At 32.4% G+C, this 18,575-nt stretch overlaps 1 long non-coding RNA gene across 1 annotated transcript; it reads right to left on the reverse strand.

Annotated features, from left to right (window-relative positions):
• Positions 1–16,455: 16,455 nt before the first annotated feature.
• Positions 16,456–18,184, reverse strand: LOC123199916. The gene is made up of 3 exons (XR_006498464.1): positions 17,742–18,184; positions 17,437–17,657; positions 16,456–16,574 (listed from the first exon to the last, which is right to left on the reverse strand). It is a non-coding gene; the product is annotated as an uncharacterized LOC123199916 (long non-coding RNA).
• Positions 18,185–18,575: the final 391 nt, after the last annotated feature.

An 18,575-nucleotide genomic window follows, 5' to 3' on the forward strand; every position in this document is an offset into this window, starting at 1 on the left:
ATGTTTCTTATTAGTGTCCATGTAGCTTATTGTTTCAAAATGGCTTATAACCCTTTTGGGTGTCGTTTCATGAGTTTGCTCAAGTAAAAAATTTACCCAATAACATATATCATTTCGATCTAAGATCAAATCCAATTTGACAATTCTCAAACACACAATCAAGAATGAAGAAAAATCACATATAAAATAAAATAACATTGGTCGTATAGATAAGGGCGAACTTGGGCCTCCTAAGGATAGACCTAAACCTACCTTGATATTGGAAATTTTAGAAGAATTTTGCTCTAGGTCCACCCATAATTTAAGAAAAATTAAAGATAAATTGTCTAGGCCCACTCTCAAATGGGTCTAAAATTATAATTAAGAGGTATACTTATCTTAATGCAAAATAAAACTTTAAACTTAGTGTAGAACTGAATTATGTTATCACCCAAACACCACATTTGTATAAAACTCAAAGCCCATATCAATTGAAATCAAGAAAACTAATTTTAGAAACTAGATTTCTTTCTCCAGATCTTCAACTTGATATCGGCAACTACACCTAACGATTTCGTTTCCAAAAACAAAGTTATAGTATTTTGAATAATAGTGTTAAACTATATAATTTATAAGCAAAAATAATACTAATTCCAAGATCACAGAAAACATACCCGGTTTACTGAATCTGACAATTGATGATAATTTGGTGATTCGATGCACTCCCGAGAGTCTCCACAACATAATTTGTTGATTTGCTTCCTTGTTTCTGTAAAATTTTTCTAGAAAAATAGAATAGAAGAGTACTGTGTTTTCTGTAATCTTTGGTGTAAGAGTTCTCTTCTCCCAATGGAAGTTACGCTATATTAAATAAGAAGGAGAGTGGCAGTTATCTTTAATAATTGCCAAGGGCAAAATTGAAATATTGCATATCATGGGTTAATATTGAATTTGTAACCCTAATGGATCAAGTCAACCCATCATGAGTGGACCGGATCCAATATCTCCCACTCACACATGATAGGGGTGATTCGAATCATAATACTCTTCTACAGGAATCTTATAAAACAGAGCAATTCATACTAGCAAATGTGTCGTGCGACCTTACGAGCAACTTGTACTTGAGAGCTAATTTACTATGCATCTGTTAGGAATAACACAGTCGCTTTAACCCAAAATAAAAATAAAGCATAAGTCTCGCAGCACCCCAGACTTACTCGATAACACTAACTCATTTTAATCCCTTATTTATTATTGTGTTGTATTCCTATGTATCCATGATCAAGTCCAATCTCCTGTATGAGTGACATGACCGACCGATCAATGGACACACGTAATATATAAGTCTTTCTCTTCTACTCGAAATTCTCAATTTAAACTTAACTGCTTTTCTAGTCATGTTCCATAAACTGAATCATTCATGGCCATAGGTTCTAAGCTAAGATAGCAACACTAAAAATAAATATCAAATAACAATAAAGAGTCAAACGGTACCATCATGAGGTAATCCTCATAAAGTCTCACACAGTGAAGGAGCAGAGATTCATCATTTCACTACTTTAAACGGTCATCTTATTCATGCATATATGGTATGAATCATGTGCTACAATGTGTATCTTTTCAAAATGTTATTACCAACATTATACAAATCTTAGTTCAGTCGCTGCATTCAGCGCCTAACCTGAGTTCTTAATCATCTCTCTAATCTTGCAAGTATTTTTATCAATTAAGAACTCATATTTGGCATTCACAAGTTATTTGGATGTTAGAAATCCAAATCGGTCATTTTCAAATTTATCAAGTCATGACCTCATCTTGATTAATCATCAAGGCGACATATCAAATAACTCATTTCTTAAGCAATTCTCATTTTCTAAGTGCGTTATTTTAGCGGCATCAATCTCAAGAAACATGTCTCATCTTTGCACGCTCTCCTCAGCGTCAAAGGCGATTGCTTGTGTGAGAGAGCCAATCAAACTTGTGCGACATTATCATCTTATTGAGTTTTCAAAAAAAAAACAATGTGTATATCCATAAACGACATGAATTCAAACACATAAAATAAATTCAAATTCTTTGATGTTCTAACGTTGTGTTACAAGTACAATATATACTTAACAAGTCATCTATCATATTCTACACAAGTTAAGAGACTTAACATGTGCAAGATATACATCTCTTGAGATCGGTTTAGTTAGAGGATCAACAATCATGTTACGCGTAGAAATATATTGTACTATCACTTCCTTCTTTGAAATGATATCTCTGACAAAGTTATATTTGGTATCGATATGTTTGGTTCTATTGTGGAATTTGGGATACTTTGTGAAAGCTATCACAGCTTGATTATCACAATGTATGACTATAGGACCAACAATTACATCTAATACACCTAAATTCTCAAAAAATCTTTTCAACCAAACAACTTCTTGCACAGCAGCAAAATATGCTACAAATTCTGCTTCCATTGTGGATAAGGCTATGCACATTTGTTTCTTACTGCTCAAAGATATGACACCATTTTGGAGTAAGAAAACATAACATGAAGTTGATTTGCATAAACACTAATCCGAATAGCTAGTATCCGAATAGCCAACGATACTCAAATCCTTTCCTTGGTAGCATAAATAATAATCCACGACACCTTTCAGATATCTCAATATCCTCTTTACAGCCTTCTAGTGTTCCCTTCCTGGATTCGATTGATATCGACTAACCAATCCGATAGCGAAGTATATATCGGGATGAGTACACATCATCATATACATGAGACTTCCAACCGTATTTGAATAAGGTACTAGGGATATTTCATTTCTTTCGTTTTAAGTCTTTGGACACAAATCTTGGCTCAATAAATTGCCTTTTGATACAGGATTATCTATGGGGCTTGCAGTTTCCCATGTTAAATTGTTCTAGAATCTTTCGGATATAACGCTCTTGTGACAAAGCCAAAAGTCTCTTTAAACGATCCCTTTTGATTTTTATACCTAAAATATAATCTGCTTCACCCATATCCTTCATGTCAAAATTTGCGGATAACCAATTTTTAATGATTATCACATATTCCAAATCACTCCCAACTATCAGCACATCATCCACATAAAGAGATAGAATTGCAAATTTGTCATCAAACCTTTTCACATAAATATAGTGATCTTGTTCTAACATCTTAAAATTATAAGACTATCGCCTTATGAAATTTTAAGTACCATTGTCTTGATGACTGTTTTAGGCCATATATAGATTTTTGGAGCTTGCATACTTTACGCTTTTTGCCTTTTACCACAAAACCTACAGGCTGATCCATGTAGATTTCTTCGTCAAGCTCTCCATTAAGAAAAGTTGTTTTGACATCCATCTGATGCAATTTTAGATCTAAGTGTGCTATTATAACTAGAATGACATTGATTGAAATAAACCTCACAACAGGTGAAAAAGGTTTCTTTATAATCTATGCCTTCTTGTTGAGTATAGCCTTTTGCCACTAGGCGAGCTTTGTATCTATCTATTGAGCCATCCGTCTTTTGTTTAATTTTGAGAATCCATTTATTCCCAATGGGTTTTTGACTCGGCGGTAAGTCCACTAGACTTCAAACTTGGTTAAGTTCCATAGATTTCATTTCTTCCTCTAATACTTCTAGCCACTTTTCCTTATTGAAGGATGATAGAGCTTCTTTGATAATTTTTAGGCTCATCGTCTTTTGGAGGAGCAGTTATGAAAATTTCATTTTCAATTTTGAAACGTCTATTAGAGATTTGAGAACGTACGCTCTTACGCAATTGAGGATCTTTGCTCCCACTATCCGAAATAGGTTAGAGCATAACCTCATTGCTTCCACTATCTGTAACAGGTAGAGACATCGTCTCTTGTGACACAATTGATGGTCGTTGGGATGAACCTTCTCCACATTCCTCTTCTGTTTCATATAGATGAAGACTTTTATCAATATCACCCTTTTTAGGAAATTCATCTTCTATGAATGTTACATCTCGAGATTCTATTTCAGTCATTCTTCTATTAGAGTCCTCTTCTATGAACACGTACCCTTTGGAGTGTTCAGAGTATCTTATAAATATACATTTCTTGCCTCTTGGACCTAATTTTCTGAATTTTTGGAATGTGTCATGGATATATGCAGTAGACCCCCAAGGGCGCATCATATTTAATTCAGGTTTCCTACCTGTCCATAACTCATAAGGTGTGGAAATTACTGACTTAGTGGGCACACGGTTAAGTATATAAGTCGCAGTCAATAAAGCATCTCCCCAATACGAAATTAGAAGATTCGCTTACGCCATCATAGACCTAACCATTTCCAATAGTGTTCAGTTCTATCTCTCTGCTGCACCATTTTGTTGCAGAGTTATAGGAATCATTAATTGCCTCATAATTCCTTTTTCACTATATAATTCCTTAAATTCGGTAGATAAATATTCATGACCTCGATTAGTTCTCAATAGTTTTGGCCACGGTTTATGTCGAAACCGTCGGTTCACAGTTTGAAAAAATAAGGACTCTAAATCGAAACCGTAATAGGACTGTTCATAGACGATTCAGAATCGACGATTTCGGTTCATGACCCTGGTTCAAAACTGACGATTTTAGTTTGAAACTGACATTGAACCGTCAATTCTAATACATGATATTGATTTAATTTTTAAATTATTAATTACAATAATTGAAAATTAAAAGAAAGACTTGGACTTAATTTTTCAATTAAGCTTCCCACGTATCTTCTTGGGGTTTAGAAGAATCAAAGCCTACGTAGTTCTCTTACCTTTGCATATCTAATAGTTGGCAGTACCCCCTTACCTTATCATTCACCTCTACTATCTTGAGTATTATTTCCCGTCATCAAACTATCTGTAGTTAAATCAAACGATTTTTCATTGAAGTCCACTTTTATTTCTTGTTAGCGTAATTCGGCTCTTGTCTAATTGTCCACGCATACTTGGGCTTCAATAGATTCGAGAGCCAAACTTGATCGCCTCAAATCCAATATATTACTCTCTTGACTAAAAGCTTGTTCTACTGCGATAGTTGATACTGGTGCTACCAGAACTTGTTTAGCGATAGCTGCTAATGTTGGAAAAGTTTATGCATGTCAACTCTACCATTCTAGAACTGGAAAGTCTTTACCTATATTGTTGTCACAAAACTCAAAAATAGTAGTTAAATAACTATCAAGCTCCAAGATGGAGTCTAATGTTCCTCTTGGTCTTTTGCCTTTTTGCATCATAATACGATCACCATAACTCATATTTTGGGTTGATGATGAGGCAATAGGTGGTAAAGAGGAAGAAGAACCACCTTCATAAATTAATGAATATTCAACATAAATTTCTTTAATTAAATTCATAATGTTAGTTGTAGTTAATAGAATATTAACTTCATCCACACAATCTAATTGCAAACATTCATAATATAATATCAAATAATCAGTGACACCATCTAATTTAAATCTAGGATAAAAAAAACATGCAACAAGAAAAAGTTCTAGAATTGTTTTATAGTAAGTTAACTATTTTGTTTTCATTAAAAAAATAGCTTCTTATAAAATAATATCTTGTTCGGCTTCTTGTAAAACTCCAATAATATTAACAGCTTCATTTAAAAACAAATGAGAAGTGGGATAATAAACCTCACTTAAAGTATAAGTTGCATTATTAAAATTTCTTAATACATTTAAAATTGTTTTACAAATATCCCAATGTTGGGGATATAATGTAACTTGTGGCACATTTTGTGAAATAAATGAGCATAATAAATCCCTATAATCAAAAGACTCGTTGAGTAATTCATATGTTGAATTCCAACGAGTCGACACGTCTTTAGGAAATCTTTTTGGTCTTTTATTATGTTGTTTACAAAATTTATCCCATTCTTTCATAGTTTGGGGATGTGCCCATAAAAATGAAATTGTTGTTTTTATTGGACTAATAAAATTATTAAGACAATGTAAACCATCTTGTATACATAAATTTAATACATGACATGCACATCTAATATGAAAAAATCTATCACCTAAATTAGGTTTGTAAATATTAATTAAATCATTTATTGAGGCAGTATTTGAACGTGCATTATCAAATGAAATTGAAAAAAATTTATAAAGTAATTTATATTCTTCTAATATTCCTTTAATTATTCTATAAATATTATCAGTCGTATGTAGTTCATCAAACACCCTAAATGCTAAAATTCTTTTTTATAATAGAAAATTGTCATCTATCCAATGACAAGTTATACCCATATAAGAGTGAACTTGCCAATAGTCACTCCAAATATCACTACATATAAATACACGCCCATTAAAATTTGTAAAAAATTGAATTAATTTCTTTTATATAAACTAAATAATGTTCTTTTTAATGTGTTTCTTGGAATAGTTTTATGTGCAGGATTTAATGCAGTTTTACAATAATTATTAAAACCTACATTTTCATCAAAACTAAATGTTAAATGATCTATTGCTATTATTTTTGCAAATTCTTCTTTACTTTTATTATTACTATACATAAATAAATATTTGTGTGTAGAACCATACCCGGTTATTTGTGTTTGGCCTCGGCTTTGCCTCATTTTTTCTGAATGGTTTGAGTCCAAGTGCCTTTTGAATATCCCGTATCCACCTCCTTGTTTGAATTTATAAATTTGCCTACAATAATTGCAAGCAACATCGAAATTACCATATTCCTTTTATATTTTCTTGAAAAAATCGGATGTAAAAATTTTTTGAGAGTGTTGTTCCATCTCTATCTGTTGTTGATGTTGTTGTTGTTGTTCTACCTCTATATATTGGCTTTCACTTTCTTATGTTGAAAAATCATCTATAAATTGATTTTTATTCATATTTGATATATGTGAATATTGACCAAATCTCCTATTACCAGAAGAATTTACACTACTTGCCATTTTTTGATAATAAATAAAATTAATTATATAAATAAATTATATGATTAATTATAAAAGATAATAAATAAATAATAAATAAAATTAATTATATAAATAAATTATATGATTAATTATGAAAGATAATAAATAAATAATAAATAAAATTAATTATAGAAATAAATTCTATAATTAATTATGAATTGTATAATAAAAACAGAAATTGGAATTAATAAAAAATTAAGAAAGAATTTAATTAAATTTAAGAGAATTTGATTGAATTGAAAGATTGAGAGAGTATTAAGAGTTGAAAGAATGAGAGTTTGAAGGATTGAGTGAGAGAGTGGAGAGATTGAAATTTGAATGGGTATATATATAGGAAAAAATTTTTTTGAAAAAAATTAAAAAATAAGGGGTGAATTGCGATTTTAAAGGTCCCCTACAAAAGCTCTGAAAACGTTTACATGTCGGCTCATAAACTGGGTGTGAACCGACAGTTTCACGGTTCAAAATTAGCTAAACCGAAATCGAACTGCTTAAATCTGATTTTGGTTTCGATTCGATCCGATTTCGATTCCGATTCTGATTTTATCCGGGTTGATTTCGGTCTGATTCATGGGCCAAACCAGCCCGTGGCCAGGTCTTCTCAAGGCTTTTATTCTTTTGTCTAACTGATTCTCAACCTCATTCATATAATGTCTAAAGTAATCTATTGCTTCTGACTTATGGGAGATCAAATAGACATAACCAAAACATGAATAATCATCTATGAAACTGATGAAATAGAATGCTCATTTTCTAGTTCTAACATTCATAAGGCCGTAAATATCTGAGTGTACAAGTTGTAGAGGAACTTCAGCTCTAACTGCTTTGCTAAAAGGTTTTTTAGTAGTTTTTCTTGCTAGATAATGCTCACAAATAGACAAATCTAATTTAGTGACTGGTCCTAATAAACCTTCACGGGCCAGTCTGTTCATTCTCTTTTGGCCAATATGCCCTAATCTAGCATGTCATTTATTTGCATCCACATTTAGACTATTAAGAGTTACAAATAAAGAAAAACTAACAGTATTATCATTAATACAGTTTAAGGTGTCCAATACCATTAAACCTTCAGATAGAAATCCACATCCATAAAACATATCATTATAATCAAGTTTCCAGAGAAAATAAAACAATATCCTAGTTTTAATAGAACCATTATAAAGACCAAATTTCGTCGAATTTCTGGAGCGTATAAAACATCATGTAGGTACAAGGTTTGACCACAGCGTAAAACCATTTTGCATGTGCCCATTCCTTTTACTTCAACTTTGGTATTATTACCTATATATATCCACCGTGTTTTCCTCAGTATTTGACGAAATTCTACGAAAGCGTATCTTTATCACGAGCTACATGGTCTGTGGCTCCTAAGTCTACAGTCCACATAGGATGAGATTCAGTTAAGAAAACGGTACTGGAAACATAAATCTCACAATTTGAGACAAGATAAGGCAATACCTTTTTCGGCTCCGTGCATTCACAGGCGAAATGACCCTTGTTACCACAATTATAACATGTCAGTTTCAACTTATCTCTTTTCCCATAACGCTTGCCTTTTTTGCGCTTGAACTGTTTGTTCTTGTTCACAGGGCCTTGGACGATCTCTTTCCCTTTTCCAGATTTCTTCCATTTTCTTTTATAGCCAGAATGCTTCTTCGAACTAGACTCAACAACATATGCATGAGCATTTGGTCCAGTAGCCTCTAGGCACTCAGCTTCCAGTTCAAGATGGTGAGCAATATCATCAAAAGTCTTGATATTGTTATTATGGGTCATGTTCACTTTCATGTGCTCCCAACTATAAGTAAGAAATCGTATAACAGCCTGTACTTGTTGTTCATTAGTCAATTCATGCCCAGTTTTCTTCAGCTCAGTTATCATGTTCGACATTTCCCTCAGATGTTGCTTCATCGGCTTATTGAGAACTTTCTTATATGTATCGAACTTGATGGTCAACTGCCTTAGTTTAGAGACAGTCGTTCCTCCAAACTTTTCTTTCAATGCCATCCACATAGCATTTGCAGTTTCAAATTGCTCATACTGATAAACAATATCATCATTCATTGAGCTGATGAGTATACCTCTGGCAGTCGAATCTTTCTTTTTCCAGGAATTATAAGTGTCCATATCACGCTTATGTTGGGCATTATTAGGATTCTGCCCTTCAGTCAGTTGGGGCTTTTCCATGACCTGATTAACAGCTTCCAAGACATCTTGTTCATCTAGAATATAGTGCATTCTCATTCTCCATATTTTATAATTGTCCCCATTCAATCTTTCTCCCTTATTCAAATCGACAATTATGTTTTTTGAAGTCATTTCAATATATAACTATAGAGATACGCAACACAACACCAATAATAAGATATATACACATTTTATTGTCGCAATTGTGCATTAAAAATTAAAATGTCACATAAGGCATAGAGTCGAAAGTTCACTATGTTTCCAATCATCGTCTATGACACAAATGTTTCATATTTTATCAATTAATCCAATCGCGTCAATATATATTCTAGACGAGAATAATTAAATTCTACCAGTCTCAGAATTCCCACAAATAACCATAAAATATATTATATTATATCAACATAGAGTTCAACATAACCATAATTAATAAATAAACAAATACGCATGAAAATAAATATAGACATGAAATTCAAACATTTCGATGATTAGACCTATTCTTGACTTGAACTAGAATCTGAATTATCCTTGATCTGAGGTTTATAATTGTTAAAGCATGACATCTTAATAATCAGTCGTTCTTCTACTCGATACCAATCCCGCGGACAATAAACCTCTTCTGTTTTTTCAATAATCCTCGGAGTAACTTTATCCAAAATAAAGTTTCTACATTATTTGCGATAGCCAACATGCCTCACACTCCACTGATTTGGGAAAATAGAAAGAGTTGTTGTTTTTCTTATATTCATAACAATGTTCCGCTCTTTTGCCTTTTGTAACTCATACAAGCAATCTCAGAAATTCAATACATTTTTTCGTCCTGGATAATATTAGTGATTATATTGGTTCAATTATCAGACAATGACATCAATAGTCCATAAATCTTTTCATTATGAGTTAGGTATATGCCCGCATTTTTCAATTCTAATATTCTTTCAGTCATGGTCCAAATGTGAGTGAAGAAGTTATGCTTCGGATTCATCTTATAGTTCAGATAGTAGTCCTTAGTCAATATGTTCACCCTATTATGACCAACAAATGGATAATAATAAATTATACACACATAACAGTATAAACAACACATGTTCACATGTTTAGCAATGTATAATTCAAAACCATGATCAAAATAACACCTATAAATGTTCAATTCATGCATAAACAGACCACATAAAATAGAATTTAAGCTAATATAAGCTACTGAGCATAAATAAAACATGCACGCGCTCCCACTCGCCAAAACACTAGCTCACACGCTTCCATGTGTCGAACAACTCAATTCACGCACCAAACAACTCAATCACGCACGGTCAAATGTTGACTGGTCAACTATTTGACCATTGACCGATCAATAATTGATCGAGTTGCCCATGGGTCAGGATCTGGGTTGGGTCGACCCGATTGACTAAATGGGTTGAACCGTTGACCATCGATTTTGACCAACCCATTGACCAATCAGATCAGGCAATCAGGTTTTCCCAACCTGATTGCGACCCAAGATGCAGTATGAACCTTAATATTTTGACGGTGAAATTGGCAGTCTTTCGACCACCCTTCGACAACAATTTCATAGGGCTTTTGAAGCTCGTGATGCACAAATTGAGTTCCATCAAATTTTTGATGACTTTGTCACCAGATTTCGACGAATTAAATGCAAGAATGTCATGGTTTTTGGGTGAAACATAGACCATTGAATTTCGTCCAATTTCATGCGGTTTCGGTGCAATTTTTTCTAATTAAACATGCAACTAATATCTAGAATTCATCCTAACATGATTCTAAACATCAATTACACAAAAATTGCAACGAATCCATCAATAAGCAAAAACGTCCATATGCATTATTTAAAAAACAAATTACTATTTACGTAAATTTAATCTCTAAACATGCTTCCTAATCATGTTTATATCAACAGCATCACAATTACATAGATATAACATGGCTCTGATACCAATGTAAGCAAAAATAATACTAATTCTAGGATCATAGAAAACATACTCGGTTTACTGAATCTGACAATTGATGATGATTTGGTGATTCGATGCACTCTCGGGAGTATCCACAATACACTTTGCTGATTTGCTTCCTTGTTTCTGTAAAATTCTTCCAAAAAAATAGAATAGAAGAGTATTGTGTTTTCTGTAATCTTTGGCGTAAGAGTTCTCTTCTCCCAATGGAAGTTAGGCTATATTAAATAAGAGGGAGAGTGACAATTATCTTTAATAATTGCTAAGAGCAAAATTGAAATATTGCATATCATGGGTTAATATTGAATTTGTAACCCTAATGGATCGGGTCAACCCATCATGGGTGGACCGGATCCAATATAATTGATATTCAAATATTCAAATATTCAAATATTTAAATATATTATTTTAACTTTATTTTTTGTATCAGTATATAGCAAGATGTGTGGATATTTAACCTAGATAATTAAGTTTTGATTTAATGATTGTATTTGGAGTTATAAAATTTGAAGATCAATTACTTATTTAGTAAATTTAATTAATATTATTATAAACATTTATGCATTTTACTTGTATTAGAATTATGATAAAGCTCTAAATTTTTAGTAAAATATCTTTCATGGATTGTGACTAATATAAATGTTTTTTATTATATTCGATTTAAGTTGATTGTTAGATCACATAGTTTTTTTTTTTATCTCTTTCTTTGCATTTCTTTTATTCAAGGATTGATGTTTTCTATTTTTTTTAAGTTTTCACTACTTGATTTATAAACAATGACAAAGTCGTGGAGATAAGGTTGGATCTAAATCGAGCCAACTTGGTCTCGAAAACTAGCTTGGCTCGGTTTAATTTGATTTAAGTTTGTTTAATTTGAATTCAAGTAGAAAAATTTGACTTGTTTTTTAAATCGACCTAAACTTAAGTTAGGAGATGTTTGACTCAATTTAGCTCAAGTTTGATCTGAATTCACGGTTTGAATTGATAGTCAAATTTGTAGCATGATTCATTTTTGAATTTATTGTTCAGTTCAATTTGAATTCATGACTTAAATTGACAGTTTTATCTATTATTTGGATAAAACAACGTTGTTTTATTAATAAACCATAAATTTGAACCACCAATTCAAACCATAAATTTAAACTAAACTCAAATTGAATTAAGTTAATAGTGGTTGGTTGTGGGGGTTGTGTGTGAGGTCGAAAAAAAAAAAGAAACCTCAAGCTTTTGACACCAAACATGTGGACACTATTAAAACTTAGTTGCCCTTTAATTTTTTACATCTCTTGTTATGTTAGTTGTATATTCTGGCAAGATAGGTAGATATGGACTAGAAAATATACCCCGGTCCATCTTTTCCCTGCAAAAAATGTTTTTCACAGTGCAATTTTTTCTTTTAATTTTTTCACAAGAAAATATGACCCCAATGTCATAATCAAATTAGAGCAACGCTACATGCATTCAATTTGAGTATCCAACTGAATATTTGAATTATGCATCAATATTTGATAAAATTTTATTTTATTTTTAATTTAAAATTATATAATCATATAATAACACGTTATCTAAGTTCTAAATTAAATACTCAAAATTAAATATATATAATTTTATTGATCAAATTAGGAGTTTGTAGACTGGAAATTGATTAGTGAGTATATGTTATTGAATGTCAAGTTTGTTACTGTTACCTGTGGGGATGCGTACTGAGTTTTCCTTATCCATAAAGGCCAAAAGACTATTTTCCACCCAAGGTATGTTACATTCTCAAGTTTTTCTCCTTTAATTTTGATAATCTCAAATATCCACCCATGAACAGTTAAAATTAACGGAACTTTAATCCCTTAAAATTTTATCTCTTTTTTCCCCTGTAAACTTTTAAAATTAAAAGTTTCTTCTAGTCTAAGTTTTAAAAAATGACAACTTCAAATGGGAGAAGAGAGACCGCTGGAGGGAGAGTAAGCTTTGGGAGGGAGAGATCGCTAGTAATGACACCGAAGATGAAGTCAGAGATCTCGAAACGAAACCCTAAAGGGAAACTGTCATTTTTTAAAACTTAAGCTAAAGGAAATTTTTAGTTTTTAAAGTTTACAAGGGCAAAAAGAGATTATATTTTAGTTTATTTTTAATATTATAGAAAAAAATTATGATTTTACTCTTATTACCGTTAATTTTAACTGCTAATAGGTGAGTATTTGAGATTATCAAAGTTAAAGGGGGGAAACTTAGGATTGCAGTATACCTTGGGTGGGAAATAGTCCTTTGGCCATCCATAAAATTGAACTTTGTACAAAACGACATTTGAATATTTGTTTTATGATGTTGATTTGTCTGAGATATGCAAATTGAATGTGTGCATTGCATTAGAATCGCAACTATTCATGTATATCAACATTCCGAATTAGCGAAAATATGTGTAGCGTATATGCAATTTTTCATCATTAATTAATTAGTGTAGGCAATTATGTCTTTCACAAAATAAGTTAAAATAATAATGGTTAGAATTACTTATATTATCCACTTTCATGAAAATAATTGAAAGTGTGCTTACGGATTAGACACCAAGAAGTTTTTATATAGTTTAACCGTTGATTGGAAACCTTTTTGTTGAAAGTATCCTAACAAAATTTATGTTGTAAATACAAAAGAAGAATGTTGTAGGTATCTCTAAACGGAGATTGAATATAACTTAGACGACCTAACCGGTAGATGTTTTGCTTTCTCTCTCGCCCTTTCATATTTATGTGATGAAGAAATAGAAAGACATACAAATATTGTATATAAACATTCCCAATTCAGATATAATTATTCATGTTCTAATTATTATATTGATAACATGTTTTTGATTTGATAGCACGATAATATTATTTTTTTTAAGTAGATATGAGATGAAATAAGAAGAAAATCTCATGCTAGAGAGATATTTTACTGTATAGAGTTCCTCTTGTTGCCTTTGAATGATAAGGCTTCCATTTATGTACCTAGATAATTAAATAATAAGTGATATTTTTTATAGTTGTTCTTTTACCTTGTAACCTCTATCCAGCGTTTTTAGGTATTTAGAATCCCTATATGTCATTATATGATTATCAAAATCATATCATTTGAGTAGCTAATTATATATTCAATACAAGATGCACATACTCTTCCTACAAGCAATAGTCTTTGTGCATAGTTTTGAATACCTAATCATATATTTAGATAATGTATCATTATATGATTGAGTGCTAATTTATCTTTAATTTAAAATCTCTTAATAATATAATAATACATCATTTGATTATTTAATTAAGTGTTCGGAAGAAACATATTACTAGGGGTATTACTGTTCATGTGAATGTCGTTATCCATTTGACAATATTGATATACATAATTTTGTTGGTTTTTCAATATCATATTATGATATGATGACAAAACACTCTTCATTCTTGACTTAGTACCTACTTTTTATGGCTCTTAGCATCATTTAAAATTTTTCAGTGAAAGATCCATCTGAGACCCTTCAGCAGTTCACAAATCCACCAAGAGACTGCAACTCTAATAGTTCAATAGAGAACTTCAACTAATTTCTACAGGGACAGGCCTACCAGAAAGCTGAGTCTCTGAAAAGATCACACGAAGTTGGTAAAACAAAAACGAATATCAAAATTAATCATTGGTAACATCCAGCCATTAAAGCATCTTGCAGCATCCTGATAATGGCTTGAGTGTTAGTAGGGCGCTGCCAAGGCGTATCAAGTTCTTGTCTAGTCTAATTATAAACATCGTAGAAGAATCAACTACTCAACAATGTAGGCTGCATTTTCCTGATTACTCTATATAAAAGACAGTAGAAATGTCATGAACAAAAATTAAGGTCAAGACGTTATTTAAGTTGGGGGATCTCCACAAAGCATCTATGTGGGATTCTTTTTCTTAAGAATCCTCACCTATTCACAGATTAACCATCAGTTCAACATTGCTCACAATAAACCCACACTCTACTTGAGTCTAATCACTATTTACAACAAACTCACACTACCAAAGTTGATGGACCTCAGAGAGAGTGAGAGAGAGAGAGAAAAGAGAGCATAACCCCTTCCCCAAACCAAGCAAAGAGCAAACCACGAAACCTCAATCTCTCCTCAATTGGATCCTTGGACAAATTGTTATTTAAACTTTAAACTCTGATACCAATTGTCGGGCCTTCTCCGAAGAGTGATACTAGATCTCTTTCATTTAAAAAACTAGTTCGATACTGAGATTTTACTTCACATTTATGTATCCATACCCAATTAACTTCTCAATTGTGAGATTCTTTTTCCTAACAATATATTTAGTCGTCACCATAAAATTCAAGTTCAGTTACGCATAATCAAAGCAAAACTCTATATTATTTTTTAGGCCAATAGACTTATTCCCACTTAAGGTATAATGAAATCCTAAACACATACCTGCCAATTTTCAAAAACTCAAAAAGCTACCCCTCACTCAATTTCTGTTAAAATTTTCAGTTAAGATTAAGAGTGAAACTGTCATTTTACTAGTAACATTAAAAAAATTATAATTTTATCCTATTCCGCCCCCTCTCTAAAGTTTTGAAAACTAATAATTTCACCTCATTTTCAAAACATTTTCATCCACACACCCCCCCCCCCCCCCCCCCCCCCCCCCCCAAATCCTTAAGTGTCTTTCCTCCCTTTTTGGCAACCATCCAACAACAATGTAACTGAGAGGAGATGGCAACAAATGTCTTTTGGACGACCGTCTCTTTGACGAAGAAAAAAGAGACATCTCTATCTCTTCTTGGACGGCCGTCTCTTTGTCGACTGAGACAAAGAGACATCTGATGCCGTCATTGGATGGTTGTCAGAGAGGAAGGAAAGAAACCTAAGGATTTGAGGGGAAAAATCTATGTTTCAAAACTAGAAAATTTTTGTAAATTGAGTGAAATTGCTAGTTTTCAAAACTTGAAGGAAAAAATAAGATAAAATTATAATTTTTTTAATATTATTAGTAAAATAATAGTTTTACCCTTAATTCTAATAGAAATTAGATGATGTGTGGGTGCTTGGGTTTTTGAAAACGGGCAAATATGTGTTTGAGATTTCACTATACCTTAGGTGGGAAAAAGTCTTTTTGGCCTATTTTTTATATTTCTTCTTTGTTCCATTTGAAGTGACTTCAAATGACTGCTGCCAAAATTCTGCGGCCTGCCCTGAACCTCAAGTTTATAAGGTTTAGAGTTTACAGTCCATAACCAGATGCACAAATTGGCAGATCGTGCGGTTATATGTTAAAGCTTAATTGAGTAGTTCAAAATAAGTGATAGTCATGGGATTAACTCTTAAATATGTACACATTGAACAAATTCAAGAGCAATACACCAAGGAAATATTACAGTAGCCTCATTATCATATGCCAAAAACCACAAAAGAAGACAACCAGCAAATACTATTATCAATTCACTGATTTGTTTGGCAGATATATAAATTAGTGATTCCTTGACCGTGAGTCGAGCCCCCCTTTCCCTACAACAAAACAAACAACTGCATTTTAAATTCAATGGAGTTTACTTGAAACACATATTTATTTATGAAAAAAATGGATTTTCAAATTAAAAGTATCCGTATACTCAGACCAGAGATTCAAAAAGGATCAGAACTTGATAGGAAGATAATTGCTTCAAATGTTGTTAGAAACGTAGCTCAAATAGAAATCAATAATTTGAACAATTAGAGTGCATGTGAAATCGGTAAAACAAACAATCACACTCCACAATAAGTGGAAAGAACACATGTGATTTATTATGGTTCACTTAAAATATACACTTACCAAAGTCAATATTATTTCGGTTCCTTCATGCATACCCAACTAGGATTCTATTTCCTAAGGTAAAATTCATATTCCTGAAAGAAAACTAAAGTGACTCTTCATAAGTTAAGTATAAACAGATTATGGGTTCGGAAGTGCTGCCTCTGCATCCTTGTTTGCTCACTAGGGAGCAATGCAACAACCAGGCAGCAGGACCTGGCTGATGCCCCCTCACGAATCGGACAGCGAGACCCCGTCTGCGTCAGCTTTTGGGGATTATATTTTAATAACTTCAAGTTCCTAAATGTCTTTCACTTTTTGCATGCGTTGCTATAAAATTGAAACTAACCAAACTGTGTAGAATTTAAGTCTTCGCATCAAAAAACCAGACATTTGAACTCTATCAGGGGACTGGAAGGGGGCTCCAAAAAGAACATAAATAGAAACCAGTCTTCTAAAAAAATAATTCTTAAAGAAGTTTTATTTATTAAAAAAAAAAAACACTTTCTGTTAAATAATTATATATGTACTCCTAATTTTAAGCAAAAATTATGCACTTTCTGTGTTAGAGCAGCTGACCTGGAATGGATGAGGAGCGGCAGTTCGAATAAACTATGTTCTTCACCATTTCCTTCGGTGCTAAGTCTGTGAAGCTGAGATTCTTCCTTCGGGAAGATTGCGTTCCAAAATTTGGTCCTCTGCTACTGGATTTCTAGGCTGAACAGTTAGTTCATTTTTGTCCATAGTCACATTCCTTGTTGGTATTTCCATGGTGACCTTTTCCACATACCGGATAGATCCTGAATTATAAAATATGCAATATATCAGACAGTTACAGAGCAAAATTGTGTTGAAAAACACTGCAATGTCAAGATTAAACTTACCTTTAGAAGAACTCATTTGCTTATTAACAGACATGGATGCATACATATAAGAATCTGATTTCAGATAATCAACATTCTTCTTCAGTAATCTCTTCTTCTTTATTCCTTTGATGGGTTGTTTTCTCTCCAATCGTAATATTTTTTTTTTTTAAAAAAAAAGATTCATCAAAACCCCCTTACAGAAATCAAACAAATCATTTATACTTCAAACCAAAACTCAATAAAAAGCTCTTTTCGGGAGGGTTTTCTTAACCTGCAGAAGAAGAAGAAGTGAAATTTGGCTTTGGTGAAGGGGAATTCGAGTTTATGAGAAGAGGAGCAAACAAATAAGAATCGGGTTTGAGATAATCCACAACTTGTTAAAACAACCTCTCTTTCTCTCACATGGAAGACTCTTTTCGCTGTTCTTCATTTGAACTCCTAACATTGCTTTCTTTGTTTTCTCCATGTTCTTGTTTTTGGCAGGAACTGAAAAACGGTGAAAGCGTTTTCAAAAAACCGTTTATTTTCTGGCGGTTGATAACGTTTTAAACACGTTTACGTCAGAGAGCACAGCAATGTGTCAAAGCTTTCCAGGTGTCAATATGTAGATGTTGCTACTTGTTCAAGTGAATCCAGCTTGTCTTAGGGGTGTACTTCGTTAATTGTTATGGGCCTTTCAAGAGAAGCCCAAATTTGAGACCCAAAATTTGCAAAATTCGAACCCCAAAAATTGCTAGACTCCAACCATGTTTATTTAGTAAAAAATATTTATCGATATATCACTAAGATACAATTCTCTTTGATAGAATATTATTTTCACGTATTTAATTTATCATGAGATTGACTGCCAAT

Source organism: Mangifera indica, chromosome 17 (assembly GCF_011075055.1).
Source record: "Mangifera indica cultivar Alphonso chromosome 17, CATAS_Mindica_2.1, whole genome shotgun sequence".
NCBI lineage: Eukaryota > Viridiplantae > Streptophyta > Magnoliopsida > Sapindales > Anacardiaceae > Mangifera > Mangifera indica.